Genomic DNA, 25275 nt, shown 5'->3' with positions numbered 1-25275 from the left:
ACGTTTGATCACACATGTGTGTAGGTGATTTTCACCCAGTTTGATCCAAATTGGATGTAAACCCTAGGAGGAGATGATGAAAGTATGAAGGGTGGGATTTTACAGGTCCAAAATTCCACCCAATATGGCCGACTTCCTTTTGGGTTTAGGGCGGTGCCATAATGTAATTTTTTACTCGTCCTACCATGTGCTATGTGTGTACCAAGTTTTATGTTTGTACAAATAAAAAAATTTGGGGAGGGCTCCCATCCGCGTAATGTATTTTGATTTTTGAGGGGGCGCTACCGAGTCATTTTGCAAAATTTTTTCTTGGCAACTTCAAATAAAATAATTTTTCACCGGGCTTGAATTTTTGGTCAAATAAAATTGACTTTTCGTTAACGTTCAGGGGGTCAAATTTGCGTTCAAATTGGTGAGAGAAAAAAAATAAAATAACGGAACCATGTGATTTTAATAGGCCCTCGCTGACATGTACAGGGTGGGGAAGCAAAATGTACAATGAACATTTAGTTGTTTTTTCTCAGCAGGCACTACGTCAATTGTTTTGAAACCAAACATATACTGATGTCATAATCATACCTAACACTATTATCCATACCTTTTCAGAAACTTTTGCCCATATGAGTAATCAGGAAAGCAAACGTCAGAGTGTGTGATTTGCTGAATGCACCCGTCACACCAAAGGAGATTTCAAAAATAGTTGGAGTGTCCATAAAGACTGTTTATAATGTAAAGAAGAGAATGAGTATAAGCAAAACTATTACGAGAAAGTCTGGAAGATACTATTAAAGAAGAATGGGAGAAGTTGTCACCCGAATATTTGAGGAATACTTGGGCAAGTTTCAGGAAGCGTGTGAAGGCAGTTATTGAGAAAGAAGGGGGACACATAGAATAAAAACCTTTTCTATGATGTACATTTTCTATTGGCAAATAAATTCTCATGACTTTCAATAAACTAATTGGTCATACACTGTCTTTTAATCCCTGCCTCAAAATATTGTAAATTTTGCTTCCCCACTCTGTGTGTCTGGGCTCGGGCCTAATAGACAGCATATGAACAATGTAACAACACATACGTCCACTCCACACTCTGTATGCAAATACGCACGTAAGTTTTTGCAAGCCTCAAAACCTGGGATAGTCAATATGCAGAATTCAGTTTAAAGTGGTTCCTGCTTCCTCACTTACACTATTAGACATATACTCAATTAGAGACACTGTGGGGGCTTATCAAATGCAGAATTCTTCAGGTTTCTTCAGGTTCTTCCTCCAGAGATTTTTTTCTGGGTTGTTTGTTTCTTCCTCTCATGTTTTTCCCTCTCTGACTTGGTGCATAAAAATGCACCATCAGCCAGACGTCAGACAGAGAGCGACATGAGGAGAAAAAAATGAAAAAGCTTTTCTTTTCTTCTTCCCCCCTTCTATTAGATGCCCGCATCCTCCACCAAACTGTCATTGTTTTGTTTCACAAAAACAGGGTGAAATAAGTCGTCTCAAAGAAGAGGGATTTATTTTGGTACATAAAAGGTAAATAGGCATACTGACAGCATCTCAATGTCCCAGGACTAGTTGCATCTAGTAAATGGTCTTTTCAAGGATTCCTCTGAGTTTGTTACACGTATGTGTTCACTTAAGTGGTAGGTAAGTCCATGGCTCAGCTGGTGCCACTTTCTCTGTGCAAGGCCTTGACACCCTAAGATTGTATGAACTTTATACAGAGTAGAAGCATCTCCAAAGTTCACATATAGTATAATATGGTTAAATAATGACATAATAGAAGTAAAAGTAAATAAAAGTATAGATCCACAGTATCAGCAGATGGAGCCTCATTTCAACTTATGTGAAAGTGTAAATGTCAAAGTCAAATACTGGCAAGTCAATGGTGTTGAAAGTAAAACCAGACTCACAGATGCACAATAAAGACAGAATGTTCACCAATACTGCCATCATGTTTAGCGCAAGAAGAGATGGTAATAATGGGCTTCAGTGTTAATACAGTGTGTCAAATGGAAAAAAAACAAAAATCAAAAAAACGACCAAGTCACACAGGTGAGGTTGTGCTGAAAGTAATGACACCAAACAAGGATAAGTAAACGTTTTTGAATGAGAAATATAAAGGTAGAATCCATCAAGTATTTAAAACCTCTGACACCTCAGACATCACCATAATAAAAGGTGAACCCATCCATCCATCCATTTTCTTTCACTTATCCTGGTCTGGGTCGTGGGTGATCAGTTTGAATAGGGAAGCCCACCCTTCCCTCTCCCCTCCACCTCCTATAGCTCCTCCAGGGGGATTCTGAGGTGTTCCCAGACCAGCCAGTGCCAGTACGTCCGGGGTCTGCCCCAGGGTCTCCTCCGAGTTGGACACGCCCGGTACAGTGTCTGCATTACTGCTGACACTGCCCCCATCCACCTGTCGACCCCACATTCCATCCATCCCTCCCTCACTCATGAACAGGACCCTAAGATATTTAAACAGTGAGTCTTCTCCAAACAACAGTCAGAGGCCATACCTCAGCCTGAAGGCGTAGGCTAACTGAAAAGTACAGGCCCTGAGCTGAGGTGAACTTAGAGCTGTTATTTTATGTGTGTGTGTGTGTGTGTGTGTGTGTGTGTGTGAGTGAGAGAGAGAGAGAGAGAGAGAGAGAGAGAGAGAGAGAGAGAGAGAGAGAGAGAGAGAGAAAGTGGACAGATGTGAATCCAATACGAGTTTAATTCGTTTCATGATGAAAAAAGGTTTTTAAGACAGTTGTGAAAACATAATAGAAAAAAATGCAAAAGAAATAAACTGGTTTTATTAACTTATTTACCTTAAAGATGAGACGATCTGTGTGTGAGGAAGATGGTGGAGGAGGAGGAGGAGGAGGAGGAAGAGGAAGAGGAAGAAGAAGAGGGTTATTCTCTGGAGAGAAAATCTCCGCTCTGTAAAACATCAGGTTGAAGAATTTCTGGTGTTTTCTCTTAATCTCTTCACTTCATTTGTTCTCTGTCCTCACTTTTGTCACTATTTGCACTTGTAGGTCATTTCATTATAAAACTATCCAGAGAAATCTGCTTTATTATTCTGCTTTTTAAAATGTTCTGAAAATGTGCCATATGGGCTGAACTGCCATTATATAAAGCAGCTGCACGACCTGAACTTCATTCGTCTGGATGATTTTTTTTTTTAACAAAATCAGAAACCTCTGTCCACTTTGCCAACATTTCTTTAATTTACTCATAGAGAAAGCCTCTTATAGAAACGAATGTCTTAACACAGTGCTATTTTTGAATTAAATGCCTATTTTCTGCAGAATGTGTGTGATGACCACAGTCAACGTTTGTAGATTTGAAGTCAGAGTCTTTAACCTTCAGCATGTTTTTTTTTCTTTCTCTCATCCCTTCAGTTTGCTATTTTCTCCTCTCTTTCAACTTCCCTTTTCTTTTCTTCATTCACTGTGATGCTGCCCTAAACAAAGCAGGGCTGGGAGGAAGTGATAAAACGGCACATCCAGTTTGTCTGAGATCACACTTTCCATGGATCATAGAATTCACCGGGGTCCATGGAGGCTCTGTGGGTCCATCAGGGTCCACAGAGGCTCTGTGGGTCCACCAGGGTCCACAGAGGGTCTGTGGGTCCACCAGGGTCCATGGAGGCTCTGTGGGTCCACCAAGGTCCACGGAGGCTCTGTGGGTCCACCAGGGTCCACAGACGGTCTGTGGGTCCACCTTCACACCACTGCACACCACATGTGGTGACACTGACACTGCATTGGGAAGGTAACAGGAACTGGATTTATCACTGGAAAAATTTATGAGGTCAAATTACACCGATGGATGAACCTAAAGGTCAAAGGTCGATTATCAGTAGTGTAGCCATGTGATTATGATGGACACCTGCTCTAAAATATATCTACAATCATACATCTTAGAGTATAAATGGATAATATACCATGTGGTGCAGTGGAGTTGTCCCCTTATTCTCCCTCTCTGTTTCAAATTATTAACCCTCGTATTATCCTTGGGGTTAATTTGACCTCATTCCATGTTTATCTTTCAAAAAATAATAGTTGACTTCTTTTTTTTTTTTTTGCTTCATATTTCATGACATTTCCTGATTTGATGGGGACAACTGATAAAGCATTAAGAGATCATGATGATATTTTTTCAATGTTATGAACACATATTGCACACATTAGTGTTCGTCTGGGGTCAGTTTGAGCCCCAGCTGGTTAATCTGTGTAAAACAGGTGTCAAATCAAAAATCAGATCAAATTTTATTTATATAGCGCCAAATCATAACAAAAGTTATCTCATGACACTTTACATATAGAGTTGGTCAAAACCAAACTCTAAGCCAATTTACAGAAACCCAACAGAATCCTCCAGGAGCAAACACTTGTGACTGGTGACAGTGGCGAGGGAAAACTTCCCTTTAACAGGCAGAAACCTCGAGCAGACCCAGACTCCTGGAGGATGGCCGTCTGCTTTGACCAGTTGGGGTTAAAGAGTAAAGGAGGAGAAAAAGAGAGAGCGATAGAGGTAGAGAGAGACTGGGGGAGAGGGGCAGAAGGGGGGAAGTAGGGAGAGACACATGGATGCAGTTGATGCACAGATAACTGAACTAGTGAAACATCTCTGTCTGTTTGTTCTGCTGTTTCTTTCTTTCTTTCTTTCTTTCTTTCTTTCTTTCTTTCTTTCTTTCTTTCTCTCTCTCTCTCTCTCTCTCTCTCTCTCTCTCTCACTTCTCAGTCATACCTCCCCATTACACTCCCTGCCACACCTCCTCATCAGTAGATCACCCTCACCTGTGAGCAGAGCTGGGCTCATCAGACAGGGGGTATATATTCGCCTCTCTGCCCTCTGCCAGATTGTTTCTACCGCCGTGTGATACTCTCCAGCATTTTCTCCTGTCTGTACCTCTGATCATTGCCCTGTTTGTCCCTGACCTGCCCTACCTGCTGCCTGGATTATCACCTACCTGACCACGTCTGCCTGTCTGAGTCCCAGTACCGACCTGCCTCTGTTTGACCACATCTTTCTGCCTGAACCCCGGATGACCAACCTGTCTTCCGTCCCCGACCATGTCTTCTGTCTTCACCCTTCTGGTCTTGTTTGGATCTCCTGGTTCCTGACCCACCGCCTGTCCCTAATTTACCTGCTGCCTGTCCCTTGTCTGTTGCTTGTCTGCTTGATAATAAAGACTGTGCACACTGAGCACCTGAAACTGCACTTGGGTCCTCCGTTGTACTTGTTTCAGTATAATCTGGCCACAATGGACTCAGCAGACGCCAGTACCCTCCGTCAGGCGGTGGTTGATCAGGGTGCTCCGGTGGGCGAACATGATCATACTCTCCGGGGGATTTTGGACTCTTTAAAAACCCTCTCCGGGGAGGTGGTTCGGATTGCAGATCATGTTTTCAACCCTGGAACAGCACCTGCTCCGGCGCCCACTCCTCCGGCTCTGGCTCCTTCTCCGGTTCCAGCTCTGGGGCAACCCTCCGGTTTCACCACCGAGCCTTGGGTAGGAGAGCCTGAGCATTACTCCGGGGACCCTGGAGGTTGTAATCCCTTTTTAACTAACTGTTCTATCCTGTTTGCTCTGCAATCCCACATGTTTGCTTCTGAAGGAGCTAAGGTGGCCTTCACCTTAAACCAACTGACAGGCAGAGCCCTGCTATGGGGAACTGCAGAGTGGGAGAGGGGTACACCCGCCTGCCCCTTCTTTCAGGGTTTTTCGGACGAGCTGTGTAAGGTGTTTTGACCCATGTCCCGGGGTCCTGATCCCACTGGAGGACTAATGAACTTAAAACAGGGGAGTCGCTTAGTTGCTGACTACGCCATAGACTTTTGAACCCGAGCTCAGCTCAGCACCAGGAATGCCAACGCCCAGTGTGATGCCTTGCTCAACGGGTTGGCACCTCACATCAAACACCATCTGGTTTCGTTCGACCTGCCCCCCTCTCTTGATGGCCTCATTGAATTAACAACGAGACTGGACAGACGCATGCAGGTGTGGAGAGGGGAGCAACATCAAGGGAGGACTGATCGCTACTCACCCGCTCGTCTTCATGGGTAATCTGCCACCCCCAACCTGCTCTCAGAACCCTCAGCCGTGGAGGGGTGGAACCCATGAAGGTAGGGTGCACCCGAGGAACGGGAGCGTCAACGCTGTGAGAACCTCTGTTTGTACTGTGGTCAGGCTGGACACTTCATCTCCGGATGTCCAGTAAAGGAGGAAGGCTCGGCAGCTAAGAGGGGCATTCTACCGAGACGGTCCCTGATATCCACCCCTAACTCCCAACCTCTGTTCCACGTTCAGCTCCTGTTGGCAGGAGGTCCTCTCACCCTCGCTGCCTTCATAGACTCTGGGGCGGATGTCAACCCGATTGATGAGGATCTCATCAAGCAGATGGGCATTGACATGATTCCTCTGTCACACCCTGTGTCAGCCCGTGTGCTGGATGGACATCTCCTGGGAACTGTCACTCATCAGACTAAGCCCATCCAGATGCTTTTGTCTGGGACCATCAGGATACTGTCCAGTTCCACGTCCTGAAGTCACCTAACCCTCCGTTAATTCTTGGTTATCCCTGGCTCTGGCGTCACAATCCATATATAGACTGGTCCACAGGATCCATTCTGGGATGGAGCTCCGCCTGTAAATCCATCTGTCTCCAGCAGAACCGTGGTCTGAATCCCCCAATCAGCTCCTGTTCTGCCATAGATCTATCCTGGGTTCCGTCTGAAGACCATGACTTCCAGGAGGTATTCAGCAAGGCCAGGGCCACGTCGCTACCCCCACATCATCCATATGACTGTGCCATTGATCTTCTGCCTGGCACAATTCCTCCTAAGGGACACCTTTACTCTCTGTCGGCTCCTGAGAGGGAGGCCATGGAGATTGATATCAATGGCCGCAGGCATTATTCGGCCGTCCTCATCTCCTGCTGGAGCAGGTTTTTTCTTTATCAGTAAAAAAGACAAGACCCTCAGACCCTGTATTGATTACTGGGGATTAAATGACATCACTGTTCTGAACCGTTACCCTTTCCCCTCATTTCCTCAGCGTTCGAGCTGCTGCAGGGGGCCACCATCTTTACTAAATTGGATCTCCGTAATGCTTACCATCTGGTATGGATCCGTGAGGGGGATGAGTGGAAGACAGCTTTTAATGCCCCCACTGGTCACCACAAGTACCTGGTTATGCCATTTGGATTAACCAATGCTCCTCCGGTGTTTCAGGCACTTATCAATGATGTCCTCAGGGACATGCTGAATAAATTCATGTTTGTGTATCTTGATGACATGCAGATTTTTTTCCCAGTCTAAGCAGGAGCACGTTCATCACATCCTGGCTGTGCTGCAGCACCTTCTTGAAAATTCCCTGTTTGTGAAAACCGAGAAATGTGAGTTTCATGCCACGTCAGTGTCATTCCTGGGTTACATCGTGGGGTGGAACCAGATGGACATGGATCCAGCCAAGGTTTCAGTTGTCACCTCCTGGCCCGTCCCTGAGTCCAGAAAACAGCTGCAGAGATTCATGGGGTTTGCCAACTTTTATCGGAGGTTCATTTGGGGTTATAGCACCATGGCTGCCCCTCTCACCACCCTCACATCCTCCAGGGACCCATTCCGGTGGTCTACGGCTGCTGATAAAGCCTTTAGACATCTGAAGGACTACTTCAGCTCTGCACCCATTTTATGGGTTCCTGACCCAGAGAGACAGTTTGTAGTGGAGGTGGATGCCTCTGATGTGGGGGTGGGTACTGTACTATCACAACAGGCAGCTGATGACCAGAAACTGTAGTTTTCTTTTGTTTTGTCTTGTTTACTCAAACTGTCATACACAATATGTGATGCTGTCAAGGAATGTTCTGTATTGTGTTTTTACATGTTTAATAAAAAATAAAGTTAAAAAAAAAAAAAAAAAAATAGTTGCGACTCCCCCTCCTCGGTCTGAGCCTCGAGGAATCTGATTATTATGGTGAGTAGGAGGAGTAGCTTCATTTAGGGACACATTCTCCTCCTCACAAAGCCAGGTATCCGTCAGAAAGAATAAATCTATATGATGATCTAATATGATATCATGAATTAATAAAGCTTTGGAAGATAAAGATCTAATATTAAGGAGGCCACGTTTTACTTTCTTGTGTTTAGGAACAGTAGTAGTATTAGTGTTGATTTTTATAGATTTTGCTGTGCAGGTGTTTTCCTATTTACTTGAACTTTACAGGTTTGGGGGACAGACACAGTCTCTGTAGGGTTTACAGTGGGCACCTGCTCAAGAAGTGCAGAGAAGTGTTTAAGACTGCAACTCTGCATCCCTGTTAGGGTTTTAGGTCAGTAATAAACCTAGCCAGGTTTTCACTAAGGAGAGCACCGCCATTCAAAGTCGGATGTATGCCGTCTCTTCTAATAAGACCAGGTTTTCCCCAAAATGTCCGCCAATTATCCACAAACTGTATGTCATTTGCAGGACACCACCTAGACAGCCAGCGATGGAGTGAAGACATGCGGCTAAACATGTCATCACCGGTCAGATTAGGTAGGGGACCAGAGAAAACTATGAAGTCCAACATACTTTTGGCACAGGTACACACCAACTCAATATTAATTTTAGTGACCTTCGATTGGTGTAATCAGGTGTCGTTACCGCCGACATGAATTACAATCTTACGGTATTTACATTTATCCTTAGCCAGCAGTTTTAAATAGGATTCTATGTCTCCCGCCCTGGCCCCCGGAATGCATCTGACTATGGTCACTGATGTCTCTAGCCTCATGTTTCGTACTACAGAGCTGCCAAAGACCAGAGTTTCATTCTCAGCAGGTGTGTCGCTGAGTGGGAAAACTTACTGGAAACGTGCAGTGGTTGGGGGTGTACCTCAGGCTTTTACCTGCCACTATGCTTCCTTCAAACAGTCACCCTCTGTTCCTGTTCTCCCAGCTGCTCGGGAGCTGCTGGGGGATGGCTAACCTGGGCTGGCGGGTCCGCTCCGGCTAAAGAGGGCTGGCTAGCTGTCGCAGCTAACGTTTCATTCATAGAGAAGACCTGAGCTTCCAATTGGCTCAGCCTCGCTTCCATGGCCGCAAATATACTACATTCACTACATGTACTGTTGTCACTAAAGGAAGCAGGCGTAAAACTAAGAATCTGACTCACTGAGCAAGACAGAAGTGAAAGGAGAACGAGAAGAACAGGAAGGAGAAAGCGAAAAGCTAACGTTTCATTCATAGAGCAGACCTGAGCTTCCAATTGGCTAAGCCTCACTTCCATGGCCGCAAATATACTACATTTATTACATGTACCGTTGTCACTAGGAAGCAGGCGTAAAACTAAGCATCTGACACACTGAGCAAGACAGAAGGGAAGGAGAACGAGAAGAACAGGAAGGAGAAAGAGAAGCCATATTTGCTGCTAAACTACAGTAGATTAGCTACCGGGACTAAACTGACTAAACAAATTGGAAGAGGTTACTGTTTGTGTGTAAATAGATAACCTTCGCTATCTAATTAATTCTCTAATAACTGGTGATTTTCTAACACACTGGCAATCTAGAACGGCACCAGATATGAGCAGTGATTCTACTGAAACTACGAAGTTGCCACAGCAAACACTCAACAAGAAACAGGAAATGATGTAAAATGCTTACCGCAGTATGTCGGATGTAGCAGCCACCAGAAAGGCTAAAATGGACTTGGTGTGTGTGTGTGTGTGTGTGTGTGTGTGTGTGTGTGTGTGTGTGTGTGTGTGTGAGTGACCTAACATCCCCACTCCTGCAGGTGCAGAGTTGATACTTCTGAGTAGGGATGCACCGATACCACTTTTTTCCAAACCAAGTACAAGTACTTCCATTTGAGTACTTGCCGATACCGTGTACTGATACGAGTTCTTAATAATCCCATTCCAGTTGTTAGTTCCTTTTGTAAATGTGCTTTATTGTTGTTGCCATTAGTCTGACTGGAACAAAGTGCTGCTACTGAATTTTAATGTGTTGGAATGAGCATTTGTCAATTAATCCACCAGGGGGCGCTGTTCTGGATTAACCATACTGGACAAATACCATGAAGAAGAGGAAAGTTTTATGAAGAAGAAGAAGAAAGTCAGTAATAACAAACATGGAGACGACAGAGGTAACACTACTGTGATACTAATATTGCAGTGTTTTCGCTGGTAAGGTTTAAAGCTTAGCTTCAGCAGGTAGACAAAAGAGAAATGAGCCATAAGTTTGGTTTTCACTTCCACTGGCGGCGGTCCACACTGATCCGTACCTCCATAGTATTATCAGTAGGATGTAAACCGGCCCAGCCCTGGGTAGTTGTCCTAAATGTGTCAGTAGTTTTTCTTTAAACCGGCCGAGCCCTGGGTAGTTGTCCTAAATGTGTCAGTAGTTTTTCTCTAAACCGGCCCAGCCCTGGGTAGTTGTCCTAAATGTGTCAGTAGTTTTTCTCTAAACCGTCCCAGCCCTGGGTAGTTGTCCTAAATCTGTCAGTAGTTTTTCTCAAACTCACACAGTGGCTCTTTGAACAGCTCTTCTAGCTCCATGATTCCGCTGGTATTCTCCGTCTGGGTACGCATCCGCCAGAACCTGGAAAATGGATGGAATGTATGCAGAGGACGGACAGAACGCTGTGTCCGTATCTGTGTCTGTAACGTTACTTGCAGTCAATGTTACTTTTGTCACAGTCATTTATTTTGTTAAATCTCCACACTCTTCACACTCCCCAGACATTATTCCTCCTCCTCGTACCTGCTGCACTGAACTGGGAATGTCACACGGCCATACGTGGTATCGGTGCAGTTGTATCGGATTACTTTGACGAGTACAAGTACACACACTGAGTATCAGAGCCAATGCCTGATACTGGTATCGAATCGGTGCATCCCTAGTTTTGAGTTGATAAATAATAGGGGTGTGTGGTAAACAACCATTCCCAGCAAAACTTTGATACTTGTGGTGGTGTGGGCATGTGGGAAACTACTGGAAGTGTGAACTCCTGCCAAACAGAGGAAGCCAATGTAGGCGGGGAGTTGATCCCATTCAAGTCTAGAGGACAGGTCAACTCATTGATAGGTTTCATTATTAAGGGGTTAATTATGTAAAGTTACTGACACAAAAACTTAATCAAAAATTGTATGTAAATCATTTTCTGGAGGCAAATATCCCTGGGGTCAGATTGAGCCCAAGGGTAAAATGTGTTAGTAATATTTGAGGATAATAGGAGGGTTAAATAAAGATTAATGCAACTCTCAGAGTTTGACTTTTTTAACTGTTCAAACAAGTATCCCACCACAGCAGTGTGTGTATCCTCTGTGTTCATTATATGTTTGTTGTATTGAGTGTTCATATAGTGTCTACAGCACTGGATCACAGACCAACAGGTTTGGAAGGACTTTCATTTTATTACACAAAAATATGAACTACAGTGCCTATAAAAAGGAGGGGTTTTTTTTGTTTTTGTTTTTAATGCTGCTATAACTCAATCATGGATTCAACTCTTTAATGTTGATGTGATAAGAAATATTTATAATCTATGTCTATAATGTATGTCAAATAATTTAAAAAAATATATAAAATGCAAATTCAACAGTAATTCAGCAGAGGTCCAGTCAACAGGTGTTAGTGAAATACAGATCAGCTGAGTTGACTTCAGTGATGGTAGTATTAAAAAAAACCTGAGGAACTGATGCCAGTTCCATCACGAAGACAAAATAACTGTGAAACACTGACAGAAGGTTCATGAAAGGTGTTGAGTTAGTCATGGACACAAGAAAACACCAAGCATCCACTAAAGCTGAAGTAAATTATTCAGAAATAGAAATAGAGTTATTTTCCAGAAAGATAATGATCTGGAGCATAACAGTGAAAGTTAGATGGTTCTAAGAAAACAAGGTGAATGTTCTAGAGGAAAAATAAGACAACGTCCATTTGACAGTGGATGACTAGCAGCTGCTTTTGTAAAATAAACAGAAATAACTGAATAAACGGAATAAAAAGAATAAATAACTCTTAGCTCAAAACTACTTTTGTGCCAACTTCCAACTGACTTTTTTTTCTCTATATCTAATCTGATTTTGATTTTTCACCATTTATTATAATATTATCCTCTTTTTTTTGTGAAAATGTGATATTTTCCTATATTTAATTCAGTAGATGTTCATTAAAGGTCAGATTAATGTTGACTGTTATTATATCCGAAAGAAAACTGAAGAAAAAGTGACTTTTTCAGCAAAGGTATCGATAACTGAACATAGAAACTGATCATGTAGATTTTCATAAAAGCTGAGATTAAATTCAAAGACTTTTTAGAACAAATCAAAAAAAAAAAAAAAAAAGGAAATAGTTAAGTTTTCAGCAAAAATATTTTTAAGTAAACATAAAAACAAAAGTCTCCATCCGCTGTCATGGATCCAACTCCATGGGTTTTACTGGGAAATCAGCGTTGGAAAAGATGACGGTGTTTCAACGGTAACTACAGAGCCTCTGAACGTCCAAATATAGTCATATCTGATGAGCACGAAAACATGAAGAATTGTATTTTAGATCAATTATTGCCATGTATTGATAGAATTAATGTATCAACATGTATTAAACACTTTAGATCAGTAGATGGTTTAGGTTAACGGTGGATGTTTGGGTCTTTGTGAGTTCAAATTTTATTATTATTATTATTATTATTATTATTATTATTATTATTATTGGTTGTTGTAGTAATAGTAGTAGTAGTAGTAGTAGTAATAGTAGTAGTGGCAGTAGTAGTAGTATTTTACTTAATCTTTATTTACCCAGGTAAGCAATGAAGAACAGATTCTTATTTACAAATGCAGCCTGATCAATGAGCAATGGCTCCTTGAGGGGTAGGGAGTGGGGCTAAAAGTAAAAACAAGGTTAAACAAATATAGAAACAAACAGTTAATAAATAAGTCCATTGCAGCAATAACAGTGAGACATGTGAGAGACAAATACTGAACAGGTGCAACAGCCAGCTTACATTTGTTGCAGGTTTTGCTTAAAAACAGAGAGATGTGAGGACAGTGAGTTTGAGGGGGTTTTGTCCAGTGTTCCAGACGTTAGCTGCAGCAAATCGGAAGGCGCTGTGACCGAAGACAATACGGGCTTTGGGGATAGAGAGTTTGATGAGATTACTGGACCTAAATATAATGAAAACACAATGAGTCCTAATTTCAGTCGATCATACACTAGTGAAACTAATGAACTAAACAACAGGTGTCAAACATGCGGCCCGGGGGCCAAATCCGGTCCGCCGAAGAGTCCAGTCTGGCCCTCGGGATGAATTTGTGAAATGCAAAAATTACACTAAGATATTATTTTAGTTCAGGTTAAACATTAAGACCAATTCAATCTCCTGTGGGCAGGACCAGTCAAATACTATCATAATAACCAATAAATAATGACAACTCCAAATTTTTGTCTTTGTAAATGTAAATATTTTCATGTATTTACACTAAAACAAAGTATTATTTTGCAAAAAATGTGAATAATCTGAACAAATATGAACAACCTGAAATGTCTTAAAGGAAGTGAGTACAATTTTAACAATATTCTGCCTGTTACTAAATGTTTTGTGTGTTTGTAGATCCACTCTGATCTGTAAGTTATAATTTATATGTGTAAATGATAAACTGAAGCAGAATATTGTTAAAATTACACTTATTTTTTCAGTTTGTTCATGTTATTCACATCTTTTGAAAGGATAGTTTGTAGATGTAAACCTTTTCATAATGGAAATTTACTTTTTTCACTCTAAAACATAAAGAAAAGTTTGGAGTTGACATTATTTACATATTATTTTGTTTTTATTTCACTGGTTCAGCCCACTTCAGATCTAATTTGCTCCCAGCGGTGTCTGTCAGGTGTTACCCAGGGGCCAGAGTCGGTGACATCGAAGGAAACCTTAGGCTTTTACAGCAGAGTAGGACTAGGTTCCGCCGGATCGTTATTCACGCAGGTGGTAACGACGCCCGGCGGAGACAATCTGAGGTTCTTAAACTGAATGTAGCCTCGGTGTGTAAACTTGCTAGGTCGATGGCTGACACCGTAGTATTCTCTGGACCCCTGCCCAATTTGGTCAATGATGAGATGTACTCTAGGTTCTCATCATTTAACCGCTGGTTGTCTAGATGGTGCCCAGAAAACGACATTGTTTTTATTGACAATTGGCGTGCGTTCTGGGGAAAGCCCGGGCTCATTCGCAGAGACGGCATACATCCCACTTGGGAGGGTGCCTGTCTTTTAGCTCGCAATCTGGCCGCTAACCTTAGTCTTCCAAAGTGACACTTCAGAGTGGGGGCCCGGGAGCAGAGTTGTAGTGTAAAACACTTCTCTGTTAATCACTCACTTCCTCCCGAGCTGTCACACATCCAGTGTTTAGGAAAGAAGATAGAGACTGTGACTGTTCCTCGTGCAGTAGAGACTCAAAAACCTAACCCTATAGAGACTTTAGGAGTGAGACCAAATAATTTAATACAAATAGTTCCGGATTGCAGTCAAATTAAAAGTCAAATTAAAAGGACATCTAATAAACATATTAAATGTGGATAACTAAACATTAGGTCTATTTCATCCAAATCTCTGTTATTAAATGACTTAATTGGTGACCATAAAATTGATATTTTGGCTCTGACAGAAACCTGGCTTCAGCAAAATGAATATGTGAGACTAAATGAATCCACGCCACCAAGTCATGTGAACTTTCACACAGCTAGAAGCACTGGTCGAGGTGGAGGAGTGGCAGTAATTTCACACTCTAGTTTAGGTCTGAACCCTAAAACTAATCACACTTATCAATCCTTTGAAAGTTTATTTCTGTCAATTACTGATCCCAATTGGAAAAACAAAAGAACAGTTCTATTTGTAGTGGTCTATCGCCCTCCTGGTCCTTACTCACAGTTTTTATCAGAATTCTCTGACTTTTTATCCACTGTAGTGTTAAACTGGGATAGGATTTTAATAGTTGGGGACTTTAACATTCATGTCGATAATGACAATGACTCTTTTAGTGGAGCTTTTAGTGGCCTACTAGATGGGATTGGCTTTGTTCAAAATGTAAATAAACCAACTCACCGTCACAAGCACACCCTGGATCTGATCTTAACATATGGTATTGAGATTAGTGACCTTGTTGTCCTCCCCCATAACCCCTTACTCTCAGACCACTTTTTAATTACCTTTCAGTTTGTGCTTGAGGATAAGTCTACACCTGTGATTAAAGCTCAGATGAAAAGGACATTATGTGATCGTTCTGTCTCAAGGTATAAAGAGATAATTCAGCCAATATTTCCTTCCCTGTTGTCTGATTATGTAGAGAACATGTCTAGTCCTGCTGCATGTGATGAGTTTGTCGATAGTGCCATGCTCACACTACAGACTGCTCTGGATGTAGTTGCCCCCCTCAAGCCGAGGATTGTTAAGCCAAGGCCAGCTTCTCCTTGGTATAATGCCAAAACACGTTCCTTTAAACAAGCAGCACGTAAATTAGAGAGGCTATGGCGCCGTTCCAGCTCAGAGCATTCTTTTAGTGCCTGGAAAAACAGCTTATTGGCCTATAAGCAGGCCCTGCATAAGGCTAAAACTAGATACTACTCATCCTTAATCGAGAAAAACCAGAATAACCCTAGATTCCTGTTCAGCACTGTAGCCAGGATGACAAACAGTCACAGCTCAGTAGAACCCTCTATCCCACTTACTCTCAGCTGTGATGACTTCCTAAAATTCTTTAACGATAAAATCTCAACTATTAGGAACAAAATAGATGAACTACCTCCAAATATTAGGTCTGACAAAGCACAGGCTGCTACCCTAGAATCTCTTCTAAACCCCCCTACAATGTTAGATAATTTCACTACTGTAGATGGAGCTGATGTAGCATCTATCATTATGTCCTCCAAACCATCCACCTGCCTCTTAGACCCAATCCCAACCAAACTTTTCAAAGAGACTCTGCCCCTAACTATTGACACAATTCTAACTATAATTAATACCTCACTAGTTACTGGCTACGTGCCACAATCTTTTAAATTTGCAGTTATTAAACCACTTCTGAAAAAACCTACTCTAGATCCCGACATCCTGGTCTATTACAGACCTATATCTAATTTACCCTTCCTCTCAAAAGTTCTTGAAAGAGTGGTAGTTAAACAGCTGTGTCAGCATTTACAGGACAATAGTTTATTTGAACACTTCCAGTCTGGCTTTCGTGCTCATCATAGCACTGAAACTGCGTTAGTCAAAGTAACTAATGACTTGTTATTAGCTGCTGATGATGGTTTGATCTCCATCCTGGTCTTATTGGACCTGAGTGCAGCTTTTGACACTATCGACCACAGTATCCTACTGCAGAGATTAGAATGGGACATAGGCATCAGAGGAGCAGCCCTCTGCTGGTTTAAATCCTATTTATCTAATAGGTACCAGTTTGTTAATGTAAACCAACAATCATCAACATATTCCAGAGTTAGTTGCGGCGTGCCACAAGGGTCGGTCCTCGGGCCCATTTTGTTTACACTATACATGCTGCCTTTAGGCAACATTATTAGAAAACATGGCATTAATTTTCACTGTTACGCAGACGATACACAACTGTATTTATCGATTAAACCTGATCAGACCAGACAAGTAGATAAACTAAGTTCCTGTGTCCATGACATTAAAACCTGGATGAGCGCTAATTATCTTTTACTTAACCCTGAAAAAACAGAGGTCATTATAATAGGCCCTAAAAATGCGAGAGACTCCCTAACTGACCAGATAGTCACTCTGGACAATGTGGGTGTAGCCTCCAGCGCCACAGTTAGAAACCTAGGAGTTCTATTTGACCCAGATCTTTCATTTAAACCACATATTAACCAAGCCTGCAGAACCGCCTTCTTCCACCTGCGCAACATAGCCAAAATTAGAAATATTCTATCTAAAAATGATGCAGAAAAATTAGTTCATGCGTTTGTTACATCTAGATTAGATTACTGCAACTCCCTTCTCGTAGCATGTCCTAAAAGCTCTCTAAAAAGTTTTCAACTGGTTCAGAACGCAGCAGCGAGACTACTAACAGGAACAAATAGAAGAGACCACATCACCCCTGTGCTCCAAGCCCTTCACTGGCTTCCAATCGAGTTTAGAATTAGATTCAAAATCCTCCTTCTCACATACAAGACCATTAATGGTATGGGCCCCTCCTATCTCAGAGATGCTCTGGTGCCGTACCATCCCAAAAGAACCCTTCGTTCTCAGAATGCTGGTCTACTGGTAGTTCCCAGGGTCTGTAAAAGTACAGTAGGAGCTAGAGCCTTTAGTTACCAAGCTCCTGTTTTATGGAATCAGCTTCCAGTTAACATTAAAGAGGCCGACACAGTCTCTACATTTAAGGTCAGGCTGAAAATATTCCTATTTCAAAAAGCTTATGGTCAGGCTAGTTCAAACTAGACTGAACCCACAGTTCAGTCTAAGCTGCCCTAGGAGCAAGAATGCTGGGGGAAGTACAGGCACTGAGTCCTATCTTCTGTTTCTGGTTCTACGTACCATTCTGGTCTGCACTTATATTTTTAATATTTAGCCAACTTAGTTTGTGCAGTACTATTCACCTGGTGTCCCCTTTCCCCACTCCCCTCCGGGGGAGTGGCTACTTTTTCAGTTGTAACCGCTTGGGAGCCAATGACGACAGGATCTGCGCTGACCCATCTGTGTCCTGCCCTGTCTTGTGTCCTGACCCCCTCCCCCACCTGTCCTGGATGGACGTCCTCGGCCTCACCACTGTGGATGGGCCTCCTCGCCCCTGCCTGTCTCATCCAGCGGGATAGACCCCCCATGTGCCCACCCTACTGCATCCTTGCAGACTTGAACTACATCTGCAAATGGACGTCCATCAGTCCTGGTGCATCTATAGCCTGTCCGTCCATGGGAGTGGATCTCTCCTTCACTGTGGTTCTCCCCGAGGTTTCTCCCTTTTCCCACTGGGTTTTGAGTTTTTCCTTGCCGAGAAGGAGGGTCTAAGGACGGGGGATGCCCTGGACACTACTCATTTTCTTGCTGTTTATTTGACTGTTGTTTACTCCAACTGCCTCTGTAAAGCCCTTTGAGATAACCTTGTTGTGATATTGGGCTATACAAGTAAAGTTGAATTGAATTGAATTAATTTATCTGAATGTGGAACTGAACTAAAATGAGTTTGACAGCCCAGCACTAAACTGTCCACTCTGGACTTGTCAGTGGGTTTCTGTCAGTGTGACCTCCCCATGTCATCACTCAATTTTCACTGGGTTTTGAGTTTTGTTCATTGTGACATATTTTACAGTAAATGATACTATAACTAGTACATCGACTCATGGGAGAACCACAGCTTCTAGATCCTGGACTTCATCGCTATCTGTTGTGTGTTCACGCATGCTGTACCACATTTGTCCAGCAGCACCATCAAATCGTTCATATGATTCTGGGCATAGCAACATGATTGTAAGGCTTTTGTATTGCAAAATTCCAAATAGCTCCCAAAATGTTGGTCCTATCAACTTACTGTTTTCACTAGTCTGTTCATTGACCAAATATACATAAGTATGACAAACTGCAGTGGTCAGCAGTGTACAGCTTTAGTATGATGGCCGAGACACACACACACACACATGCACGCATGCACACACACACACACAACACACAGGGGCACTGCTACCAATAATAGGCCCCATGAAAGCATAATCCTTGTGGACCCTACAGAAATTGACTATCTTCGCAGTCTGTCAGACCAGGGGGCGGTGGTGGTGGTGTTGGTGTGTGTGTGGGGGGTTATGTTCCATACACAACGTCACTTATGATAGCATGAAAACAAAACTGAAACTTAACATCCTTTCAATGTTCACCTCCCGACTCTTCTACAGTGAATCTTACCCGAAATTTTCACAACTTCCAACCTGTATTTACTGGATCCCCCTCCACTGCTCTATGGGCCCCCCCACAAATCCTGGGCCCCGTGAATTTGTCATGTCATGTCTCTCTGGGACACAGTTCAGTCATGCGTGCTCTAATACGGTCATGTTCACTGGTACATTCTTTACTGCTGATACATAACTCTGTACTGTATTACTGTCTGTCCTATCCTTTAACATTTCTTTGTCCAGCATCCTCAATTACCCAGAACCCCCCCATCCCTACCCCCCTTGCATTCCTTCATCTATTAATGTCCTTTCCTGTCTCTGTGGCCATTGCTGTTTTCACAGTCCTCCAGCGGAAACCAAACAAATTAACACTGCATTGTTCTGGTCGGTCCCATTATGGCTGGAAACATCAGCGCAGCAATAGTTTCCTGAAAGTCCACATTAATAAGCAAAGGCCAGCGGAGATATGGAGGGGTGTGTGTGTTCTCTTTTCCTTTGAATTCCCTCCTTTAACAACAGTTGATAATAAAACAGTTGAATACACTGACCATTGTTGCTTGTACATGTCGGCATCATTTACTATTTGTACTCAGAATCAGATTTTATTTGGTTCCAGTCTCAAGTGAATGATCTTCAAAAACACGTTGTGCAGCTGGATCCTGTACAATCTTGATGCTTTTGAAATGCACTAAATATCAGAGGTCCACATGCAGCTGTGTTCAGTCTTCAGCTGGACTTCAACCAGTGGGGTAGTGGTCCCTGGAGAAGTATTTTTACCTTTATTTTTTTTCTTTGTTTTTATTGAAGTAGTCCAGAAAAATGCCCTGTTTTAGAAACAGTGACATGTCAGACTACTCTATTTATTTTACCCAAAAATCCATCAGTAGTATTTGATCATTATTATTAAATTGTCATGACTTGATCAGGAGCAGTTTGTAGGTTTTACTGGTCACACAAGCAGCTGCAGGAATGGAAATGGATTCAACAGGAGGCAAACAGAGGAGAACGTTAGTCTTTCATAGCGTTAGCTTTTCATAATGTTAGCCTTTCAAAACATTAGCCTTTCATAACATCAGCTTTTCATAATCTTAGCTTTTCATAATCTTAGCCTTTCATAATGTTAGCCTTTCATAACATTAGCTTTTCATAACAGTAGCTTTTCATAATGTTAGCCTTTCATAAGATAAGCCTTTCATAACATTAGCCTTTCATAATGTTAGCTTCTCATGATGTTAGCCTTTCATAACATTAGCTTTTCATAATGTTAGCCTTTCATACCATTAGCTTTTCAGAACCTTAGCTCTTCATAATGTTAGCCTTTCTTACCGTTAGCTTTACATAATGTTAGCCATTCATAATGTTAGCCTTCCATAATATTAGCCTCCATAACATTAGCCTTTCAAAATGTTAGCCTTTCATAACGTTAGCCTTTCAAAAGGTTATCCTTTCATAACACTAGCTTTTCATAACGTTAGCCTTCAATAATGTTAGCCTTTCATAACATTAGCTTTTCATAACATTAGCCTTTCATAATGTTAGCTTTTCATAACGTTAGCTTTTCATAATGTTAGTCTTTCAAAACGTTAGCCTTTCATAACATTAGCCTTTCATAATGTTAGCTTTTCATAACATTGGCCTTTCATAACGTTAGCCTTTCATAATGTTAGCCTTTTATATCAGTAGCCTTTCATATCGTTAGCCTTTCATAACATTAGCCTTTCAAAACATTAGCTGTTCATAAAGTTAGACTTTCATATTGTTAGCCTTTCATAATGTTAGCCTACTCACAGTTGAACTATTGCTGACACCATCTCTTCTTCTCTAAATGTGCAGTCATCTGTCCAGTAGTAACAGTGACTCATTCTGAAACCACCTTAAAACTGACCTCAGTATGATAGATTTCATCAAAGTAGGTTCTCTCCATATGTGTCACTCATTTGAAAGACGTTTATTCTGCCTTTCTCGTTCGCATTTCCAATAATCACACATCTCTCAATGTGCAGTGGCCTGTCAATCAGCTGGGGTTGCACTGACACCTGAGGTGAGCAATCAGGTTCCAGAGGTGGACAGCACTAGTTCGCAATATTTTCTTTGGCATGACCTGCACTACTCTGCCTCTGATTGGCTCATTAGTCCTCATGCCTAAAGTTAACCAATCTAATCAGTGAAGATCAGTGAGTACTAGCCAATTAGAAGCAGAGTAGGGCGGATCATGGCTTCACCGTCCTCAGGGAAAAAATGGGCAATTTGGTTCAGATACGACTGAATGGTACACATCAGGGGGAGTTAGTACAGGGTATACGCAATGACTGAAAAATAAGTAGAAATACTCCATATACTGCCGTATACCCTGGACTACACCACTGACTTCAACCATGCGCCCAGAAAGTACAGGATGTCATTGCCTTTGTTGGAAAGGAGCACAGTTGTTCTTGAATGGAAACACCATCATATCTAAGACACAACAAAAGAAAGGTTTTCAGAAGCCAGTATAGAGGTAAAGTTCTACTCCTTCCATTTGACCCTCAGGACCAATTTATTTTCAGGTTTTGTATGTGAGAGAAAGAATCAGTTTGAAAAATGAATTGAAATTGTATGAATAAGTCAGTATAAAAGTGATGATTTACCACATTTAAAGCTTTTATTTTGGAGGAACCCTATTGTGTGAGCATGTGTGTCTGTGAGAAAGAGTACTTTTGAATGAAGAAACATTGTACAAACAGTTGAGCGTTTGGTCATAAAAATGAAAAGAAGTTATGTAATAGACATTTTGTATTATTCTTAATTGGGGTTTTATTTGGAAAAAATGTACTCCGTGTACTTTTGAATGTGTGCAAAATTTTCAATATCCACAATACAATGCAGTAAAACCTGTTTTAAAATGAAAAAAAAAAAAAAAAGTCATGGACTGCCTGGGATTTGAACCCAGGTCCTTTTGTTTAACAGGGAGATACAAAAACCACTGAACTATAGACAGACACTTAGAAGGGTGCACCAGGAAGAGTTTTATAGGGACTTTGTCATTGTGAAAAGTGAAACCAAACATACTCTTCAAAAAAATTGCCATTATTCCATAACCATAGGTCATATCTGAAAAATTCTTTCACTTTTGGATTCTGCAGACTCGTGGGAATTTAATGAGGTATAACTTTTGTGTCAAAAGTCTGAAATGAATAAGCAGTAATTGCAGAAACGTAGAGTAACTTTCAAAGGCAGATTGCCAACTTCCTGTTGGAGTTAGCTCATGAGTGTCAGTGTATGATTTGTCGGGCTTAATCAGACCAACATTTTGGCATTTGTTTCATGTTTCTGCGACATTCCTACTGGCCGCTAGGGCAGATTTTGTGTATTTTTTTAATACATAGGTGGCGCTATAGAGTTCATTTTGGCACCCATGGGGTTGATTTTGATATTGAATCAAAGTGTTCACCAGCCATGACACACATGGCAAATTTGGTGAGTTTTGGAGCATGTTAAGGGGGTCAAATGGCAGTCTAAAGTAGAAAAAGTATGAAAATAAACAAATTGTTATAAATCAATAACCGTACATCTTATCTGCAAAATTTTTGCATGTGAGAGTTGTGCGGAGTCCCATGAATGGATAGATGTGTCACATGTGGGGAAAAACTCCAAAGTGAAAAATGAGTTTCAAGCATCGTAAATTTGCGGGCTTGTAAAAAAAAAAATTAAGATAGTTATGGAAAAAGTACGAGATCACTTTTTTGAGGAGAGTCCACTCTATCTTTTGGCCCTATTTAGAAGTCAATATGACAAACGGTGTCATCGGAGTTAGTTTTAAAAATTTTATTTTGAAAGGCATATTGCGAACTTCCTGTTGGAGCTAGCTCATAGGTGTCACACGTGATTTTTTGGGCTCATTAAATGAAAGTTTTGGCATTGGTTTTGTGTGTCTACGACATTCCTACTGGAAGTTATCAATTTGAGCATTTTGTTTTGAAAGGCAAATTCTGAACTTCTTGTTGGAGTTAGGTCATGACTTTCAGCACGTGATTTGTCAGGTTTGATGAGACAAAAATTTTGACATTTTTTTCATGTTTCTATGACATTCCTACTGGCCGCTAGGGCCATTTTTGTGTTTCTAGGGGGCGCTAGAGAGCTCATTTTGGCACCTATGGGTATAATTTTTACATTTTATCAAATTTTTCGCCAGACCTGACATACGTGCCAAATTTGGTGAGTTTTTGAGCATGTTTAGGGGGTCAAAATCCAGTTCAAAAACACAAAGTATAATATAAAAACAAACAAATAACAATAGGGCCTTGCTTGCGGGCAAGGCCTCTCACTGCGTGAGAGGGCCTTACCTTTTGGCTCGGTCCCTAATAATAATATAAAAACGAACGAAAAACAATAAGGCCTTGCTTGCAGGCAAGGCCTCTCACTGTGTGAGAGGGCCTTACCTTTCGGCTAGGACCCTAATAAAAACGAACGAATAACAATAGGGCCTTGCTTGCAGGCAAGGCCTCTCACTGTGTGAGAGGGTTTTACCTTTCGGCTCGGTCCCTAATTAAAGCTGTAAGTAGCATTGGGCGGGACCTCGCACCAGGCTCTCTGCCTCCCCCGCGATCCGCCTCCCCCGCGATCCGCCTTCCCTGTGATCTACCTCCCGTGACCGTCGACACCTCAGCTCCACTCACACCTCTCCGTCCCCATACCAGTTCCCACCCTTTAGTGTCTGTCCTCCTTACATCTCTACAGAACACCAGCGACCCTCTGCTGAAACCACCATCACCTTTAAATGAGACTTTTATTTTGGAAATGCTACTGTATGTATGTGCATTTGTTTTGTATGTGAGAGAAAGAATCAGTTTGAAAAATGAATTGAAGTTCTATGAATAATTGAGCATAAAAGTGATGATTTATCACATTTAAGGCTATTACTTTGGAAAAACCCTATTGTGTGAGCATGTGTGTCTGTGAGAAAGAGTACTTTTGAATGAAGAAACATTGTACAAACAGTTGAGTGTTTGGTCATAAAAATGAAAAGAAGTTATGTCATAGACATTATTTAAGTTATTTAATAGGGGTTTTATTTAGAAAAAATGTACTATGCATATTTTGTAATGTGTGTAAAATGTCAAATATCCACAATACAATGCAATAAAACCTGTTTTAAAATGAACAGGAAAAAAAAAAAAAAACGAAAAAACATGGATGTTCTGGGATTTGAACCAGGGTCCTCTTGTTCAATAGGTAGCAGCTCTAACCACTGCACTACACACAGAAACTAACCACCATGCACCAGCAAGAGTTTTATAGGGATTTTGTCATTGTGAAACGTGTAAGTAAACATAGTCTTCAAAAGATCGCCATCACTCCTCAACTTTAATTGCTTGCATACTCACCTCACACTTCAAAACACTGATAGGTGGGGAGGCGAGGGGGAGGGGGGGTCTTCCCACACCCCTGTTTCCTGGATGCCGTCTGGGGCGGGGGGCCCTGGGGTAGGGGGGCTTGGGGCTCACCTGGCTGCATTGCTGGGGGGTTGCCGCCCTCTGATGAATGATTTGTGCGCATGGGAATTGTGGTTGGGGGGGGCTCTCTTGCCTGCCGCAGGTCGTTTTGGGACTGGGAAAGATGTTTTTATGCGGGCATCGGGGGTGTGGCGGTTGCTGGCGGGGTGGTGGACTGCAGTGGTGTTCCTGACGACTGGTGTTGCCGCCCTGGGCTGCGGTTGGTGCTGGGGCTGCGCTCGGGTGCCGCGCCTTGGGGGGACTCACAGCGGGGCTGCTTGCTGCTGGGGGGGGCGGCACTCCGGATACGCGTGTCTGGTGTGTGCAGGTGGGTGGGAGGGGCTGTTGATGGATGTGGGTACATGTGTGGGTATGTGTGTATGTGTAGATGTGTACGTGGGGGCGTGCATGTGGGTAGGTGGGTGTATGGGCATGGGTGGAGGTGTTTGTGGGTGTGTGTGTATGTGTGTGTGTGTGTGTGTGTGTGAATGGTCAAACATGTGGGATGGGTGGTGTGTATGTCTGGGAGTCAGTGGGTGTGTGTGTATATGCTTGTGTGGCTGAGTGGGAGACTGGGGTGTGTGTGGGGTTTTGGCTTGGTGGGATGGGGAGGTGGGCCTTCGGGCCCCCAGGGTGCTTGGCTGTGGCATCGGGGTGCGCACTGGCCTTCAGTGGGTGGTGGTCTGGGCCGGCCTGGCCGCCCGGTGTGCTGGGTGGGACCCCTGCCCGGGGAGATGGGTGGCTCCTGGGCTCGTGGGGCTCGGGGACCGCCCCTTGCCATCCCCTGGGTGGCTGGCCCCCGGCAGGGGGTGGCGACTGGCGTCCCTGGCCTCCTGGGGCCTGTGCTCGGCTGCTGTGGGGCCTCTGGTGGGGGCCTCCCTCGACCATCTTCGGGGCGGGCACACTGTTGCCTCTCCGGGGGGGTGGGGCTGGATC

At 42.7% G+C, this 25275-nt stretch overlaps 1 long non-coding RNA gene across 1 annotated transcript; it reads left to right on the top strand.

Moving 5' to 3' along the window:
* Positions 1 to 432: 432 nt before the first annotated feature.
* Positions 433 to 16061, top strand: LOC115439324 (uncharacterized). Its single transcript, XR_003938248.1, has 3 exons — positions 433 to 444; positions 13526 to 13532; positions 15874 to 16061. It is a non-coding gene; the product is annotated as an uncharacterized LOC115439324 (long non-coding RNA).
* Positions 16062 to 25275: the final 9214 nt, after the last annotated feature.

Source organism: Sphaeramia orbicularis, chromosome 19 (assembly GCF_902148855.1).
Source record: "Sphaeramia orbicularis chromosome 19, fSphaOr1.1, whole genome shotgun sequence".
NCBI classification, from domain to species: domain Eukaryota; kingdom Metazoa; phylum Chordata; class Actinopteri; order Kurtiformes; family Apogonidae; genus Sphaeramia; species Sphaeramia orbicularis.
Note: the sequence above shows the minus strand (reverse complement) of the source record. Positions and strands in the feature narration are given on the sequence as shown.